This window comes from Hemicordylus capensis, chromosome 1 (genome assembly GCF_027244095.1).
Source record: "Hemicordylus capensis ecotype Gifberg chromosome 1, rHemCap1.1.pri, whole genome shotgun sequence".
NCBI classification, from domain to species: Eukaryota; Metazoa; Chordata; class Lepidosauria; order Squamata; family Cordylidae; genus Hemicordylus; species Hemicordylus capensis.
Genome location: NC_069657.1, coordinates 314,157,641 through 314,163,640, shown reverse-complemented (window position 1 = coordinate 314,163,640; position 6,000 = coordinate 314,157,641). Strand labels below are relative to the sequence as shown.

The 6,000-nt window shown below is 44.1% G+C and overlaps 1 long non-coding RNA gene across 1 annotated transcript in view; it reads right to left on the bottom strand.

Moving 5' to 3' along the window:
* Positions 1-225: 225 nt before the first annotated feature.
* Positions 226-6,000, bottom strand: part of LOC128348019 (uncharacterized) — a 65,722-nt gene continuing 59,947 nt past the window's right edge. The window contains exon 9 of the long non-coding RNA XR_008317883.1: positions 226-339. This is a non-coding gene — a long non-coding RNA (uncharacterized LOC128348019). The remainder of the gene's footprint in view (positions 340-6,000) is intronic.

The window sequence follows — 6,000 nt, the reverse complement described above, 5'->3', positions numbered from 1 at the left end:
TGGAGGGATGCTGTTAGGGATGTGTGAACCAGCTTGACCTCAAGCCCGTTCAGCATCGAACTGGTCCAGCTCAAGGGCTCACTCTTGAGCCAGACCAGGCCTGGTTCAGCTTGAGGTCAAGCTGACCCCCCCCCCAGCTGCCTCGGGGCCAGTTCAGGGGTTCTAAAGTAGAATTAAAACACACATGCACTCACCACCTCCAGGGGATGCTGCCGTGGCTGCAGGGGGAGCTCCAGTGGTTCCCCCTCCCCCTCGCCGGCCTTCCCCTGGTCTCAAATGGCCCGGTTCAGACTGTTTTCAGCCCGCATCTCCCTGCACTGGTGGTGGCCATTTTGGAGGCTGCCATGCAAAGTAAATGAGAGCTTAGTTAGAAATCTTAATCAAGTGCTGGAAGGAGAGCTGAGAGGGATAGAAAGAAGGGGGTGAGAAGGATCCCAGAGACACAGATAGATCTGAGTTGGAAGTTTACCTATCCTTCCTAATGTGCGTTCAGTGCACAAAGTTCAATCTGGGGGTTCCTCAGGAATAAGGAGAGTAGCAGAGCGGGGAAGGGGGAAGAAACAAGAAGTAACAGCCATAGCTAGCTGTGTGAGAGTCTGTCATGGAACAGATTCTGAACCATGTTGCCTGACAAAGCCAGATATAATCAAAATCATACCCTTGGGTGGCAACAGGGCATTCCAAAAGCTATCTCTCTCTGGAATGCAGGGAAATTGAAGCATGACAATAGTGTCAATTGCTATGTTTACCCAATTAGTGCAGGTGGGCCTTCTATGGCTGTATAGTAGGAGCATGCATGGGAACCGGTTTGAGTCCAAACTGAACCCGAACTGGACTGGGCCAGTTCAGTTTGACACCCCCTCAAACATGCCCCTTCCAGTTCGGTCCGGTCCAGGCGATTCGCAATTTTGTTTTGTTTTTTGTTTTAATTTTTTTTAACTTATCCCCTCCGGGGGAGTTATCCGAGGCGGGGGGGTCTGCGGAGGTTCCGCCTCCCCCACTGTCCTCCCTTATTTCAGAAATCATCATGCCAGGCCACAATGGGTCATGCCAGGCCATGTATAGCCCCTGGTGGCGCAGTGGTAAAAAAAACTGCCGCCCTGTAACCAGAAGGTTACAAGTTCGATCCTGACCAGGGGCTCAGGGTTGACTCAGCCTTCCATCCTTCCGAGGTCGGTAAAATGAGTACCCAGAATGTTGGGGGGCAGTATGCTAAATCATTGTAAACCGCTTAGAGAGCTTCCAGCTATAGAGCGGTATATAAATGTAAGTGCTATGTAGAGGCCTCCAAAATGGCCACTGCACCTAGGGGGGAGGGCCGGAAACCAGCCAAAGAGCAGCTGAATGGGCAATTTCTGAAATAAGGGAGGCCAGCGGGGGGGGGGGAGGAACCTCCAAGGACACCCTCCAACCACCTTGGACAACTCCCCCAGAGGGGGTACATTTTTTTTAAAAATCAAATTTAAAAAAACTTGCAAACCCCTAGGGGGGGTTCGGTCCAGGGTTGGACCAAACAGCGGGGTTATTCGGTTCAACCCCATACAGTCGGACCTATTCATGTGTGGTACCCTGTTTGGTGAAATGGTTCTATGTTTGCTTACTTCATTGAAACCAGGAGCGAAATGCAAATCTTTTATTTATGACTGAGTTCTTCTCCTTATCTCGCCAATTGTTTCATTTACATTAAGGATGGGGAAATGGCTGTGTGTTTGCTCATTTCTGCTGAAGCCAGGTTCTTATCACTAAACAGGAGCCTTCCTGCCCAAGATAGTTTTGAAGGTCCATTAGCTGGCTTACTCCAAAAGGTGGAGCTGTCTGTAACACCCTTTGCAGTCTATTAGCATGAGACCTGAGGCGTGTTTCCAAAAGCTGCCTTTGCTAATGACCCAATCTTACCAGGAGGTTACTGAAAGCTGCTAGCCCGCAACTTCATGCATTGTTGTTGGGGCGGGCGGGGAAGGTTGCATCTTGCACGACCCCAAAGTAATGCTATTGCCAACAACAATGAAGCCATTGAGCTGTCCATCTTTGAAAATCTCCTGAATATCTCTTTGACTTTATTCAATATGATAACACACAAACATAAGACGTAAACTGAGGGCACTAAGGGATTTGCTAACCTTATCCCATACTTATTCCACGTTGCTTTAAAAATCTATGTTGCTGTAATTTATGAAGGTTTGACTTTAGAAGTCCATGGCAGAAGAGAAATCAATCATATATTGGCCAAAAATTATCTATAACCTGGATTACTTTGCCCACATATGAATCTTGATATTTACTAAATTTTGGACATTCATAATTACCTCACCATGAAGAACCACATGGGCAGAAGTCTCTGCAAATACTTGGATCACCTGGGAGCAAGTGCAGAGGTGGTGACAACCATGCTGATACAAGTTTATGTACAGTGGGGCTCAGATGATTGCTCTATTACTACAACAGTCTGGACTGACCAAAATAAATCTCTCCATGGCTGGAAAAAGAACACCTCAACAGCCCTATTCAGACCTTATGTATAGGCAGATACATGTCAGTCCATATGTATAGGTGTTTTTTTGTGAAAATAACTGGACATGCACTCATTTTAAAGTGAACCTGGGTACAAGCCCCCACAAAAGCCGGAAACAGATAGGAATCATAGTTAGATTGAACATGATGTGTGAATAACTATATCTGCACACAGATCTGTACATATATGTACACTGTAGATAGGCATCTACATGCTCTATACTCTCTCCAATGCTTTTTAACATCTACATGAAACCACTGGGAGAGATCACCAGGGGATTTGGAGCTGGGTGTTACCAGTATGCTGATGACACCCAGATCTACTTCTCCATGTCAACTTCTTCAGGACTTGGCATATCCTCCTTAAATGCTTGCCTGGAAGCAGTAATGGGCTGGATGAGTGAGAATAAACTGAAGCTGAATCCAGATAAGACAGAGGTACTTATTGTGCAGGATCAGAACTCTAGAGATGATTTTGATCTGCCTGTTCTAGACGGGGTCACACTTCCCCAAAAGGAACAGGTTCGCAGTCTGGGAGTACTTCTGGATCAACGTCTCTCCTTGTTTTCTCAGGTTGAGGCGGTGGCCAGGGGTGCTTTCTATCAGCTCCGGCTGATACGCCAGCTGCGCCCATTTCTCGAGATCAATGACCTCAAAACAGTGGTACATTTGTTGGTAACCTCCAGACTGGACTTCTGTAATGCGCTTTACGTGGGGCTGCCTTTGTACGTAGTCCGGAAACTTCAGTTGGTTCAGAATGCAGCAGCCAGGTTGGTCTCTGGGTCATCTCGGAGAGACCACATTACTCCTTTGTTGATGGAGTTACACTGGCTGCCAATAGGTTTCCGGGCAAAATACAAAGTGCTAGTTATAAATTATAAAGCCCTAAAGGCCCTGGGTATTTAAGAGAGCGTCTTCTTCACTATGAGCCCCACCGCCCATTGAGGTCACTTGAGGAGGTCCGTCTCCAGTTGCCACCAACTCGTTTGGTGGCTACACAGAGACGGGCCTTCTCGGCTGCTGCCCTGAGCTTGTGGAATGTGCTCCCTGCTGGGATACGATCCTCCCCATCTCTGGCAATTTTCAAAAAACACCTGAAAACACATCTCTTCAACCAGGCTTTCTCAGCTTTTAAAAACTTGTTTTTAAATTTTTCTGATTATTTAATTGTTGTTTTATGATGTTTTTAATTGTTAATCATTGTTTTTATGCTTTATAATTTTTGTTTTAATTATTAACTTATTTTAATGGTGTTTTAATGTAAACCGCCCTGAGCCTTTTGGAAGGGTGGTATAAAAGTTTAAATAAATAAATAAATAGAATATAACATGTGGGTGGGGCTAAACATTTAGCCCTATTCATGATTCTATCCCCTATCCAACTCTGGATTATTGGTTTTTGTGTATGTCTGACAATAAAGTAATAAAGCCATTCATTCATTCATTCATTCATTCATATGTTAAGTAAGTAAATAATCCGCTATCCTATGGGAATCAGCACTGACCAGGAGCTCTGCTGAGAAAGAGACAGCTAATATTTCAGTGAGGATCCTTTCTTACAGTGTCAATACATTTCATTTCTGTATCTCAATAAGTTTCAGAAGAAGTTTATAGTGTGCTGTTCACCTAATGAGCATAATTACCCGTCAAGAGAGAGAAAGGGTGACCTGACTTGGGAAAATAAAGTGCAAAATTTATGCAAAGCAGCTTTCAACAGTGGTATAAGGAAATCACTTCTTTGAACTAAATTGCAAGGCTCCAATAATAGATCTTGATGACAAGTGGAATTAAAATAAAACAGAAGTGATGAAACTCTGAAATGTTTATGGTACACTAGTCCAGACAGCTGATTATTAACTGTTACCCAAACAGCGCCTTGGCAGTAGACACGCAGCAGCCACAATGTGGACTGATAGAGAGTTTAAACTATTGGGAAACGTCAGTTCTCCTTTCGAAAAGTGCTTGCAGCAAGGGAAATCAGGAGTTGTGGGTTATGTATGCAGATCAGCACACTTTATAAGCAGCCTGAAAGTTGCTGTCCCTCCTTAAATACAATGTCACACTGAAATAGGTTCTCAGAGAGTCATTGCACTGTTGCTAGGTTCACACATAAATTTTAGGACAGAACGGTGATTTTTTATCCTGCTGTCATTGACTGTGGCAGCAGTGATAGCTATGACAAGAGAAGAAATGATGTTTTAAAAGCCTCAGTCCATAGGGCCTAATAGCCTGCTAACTTGAAATGACAGACAATTGTTTTTGTTTTTTCTGAGAGTTGGAAGTGGTTGCGAGAAGCATCTCTGTCTGCATTGTTCAGATTTATTCAATTGTTCGTTCTGGTCAAAACTGCAGTGCTTCAAAAACTAGCAAAACTTCTTCAACAGATATTATAGCCAAAGGTAAGAAATTAGTGTGCAGTGTGCATGCCCTGGCAAGGGAAGGTCTAGGCCATGGTGGCTGCTGCATTCTACTTTTAGCTATCTTTAAAATTATCATCTGACTTCTGGTGAAGTCAGTCAGTGAAGTCAGTCAGTTTTTAAAAGCTAGTGTTAACCATTATGTTTTATCTTTAGAATAAATTTAATTATTCAACCCTGGTTTCTCTAATTTGCACTAGTGAACATGGTCCCCTTTGCTAAGCAGGGTCTAGCCTGGTTTGCATTTGGAGGGGTGACTACATGTGAGTGTTTGCTGCTGTAAAATATTTGCTTTAGGGGATGGAGTCATAGCTCACTGGAGGAGCACTGGAGGAGCAGTGCTTGCTCAGTGTCAATCCCTGGCATCTCCAGGTAGGGTTACAGAATCCTACCTAAGACCTTGGAGAACCGCTGCTAATCAGTGGAGACCAGGGATTCTCAGCATTAGGTCCCCAGATGTTATTGGACTTCAACTCCCATAATCCCCAACCAAAAGCCACTGGGGCTAGGGATTATGGGAGTTGAAGTCTAATAACATCTGGGAACCCAACGCTGAGAATCCCTGGTGTAGACAATACTGAGTTAGATGGGTGTTTTATATCTGCCTCCCTTGTAAATTTAAAGCAACCATATGTTTGTTTAACTAAACTTGATTCAAAAACTCCATTTTCTCTTTCTCCTTTCCCTCCCTTTTCTTTTTGACTCCATCCCCTGACACTCTCAACAGAATCCCCACTGGGACAACATTCTAATCAAGAAAACATAAAGACTTGCTAGATAGAATACAACACATCCCTCCCCTTTATAACAAACAGAAAGGAATTGATTAAATTTTGGTGACAAAGTGTTGAAGTCTTTTAGGTGGTCTCCTGTCATGCACACTTCTCCTAATTTTGCGGTCTCTAGCTCAGTTGTTGTTAGTGATTTGTTTTCTGGTACTGAGAATTGTCCATCACTTTCGTCAGCCTCATCCATGAGTACGGATGTGCACTGAGCTGGTTTGGCCAGTTCGATTTGATTTCAAAACAACTCAGCTCAGGTCCGGCCAAATTGGACCAGGTCCAGTTTGACCG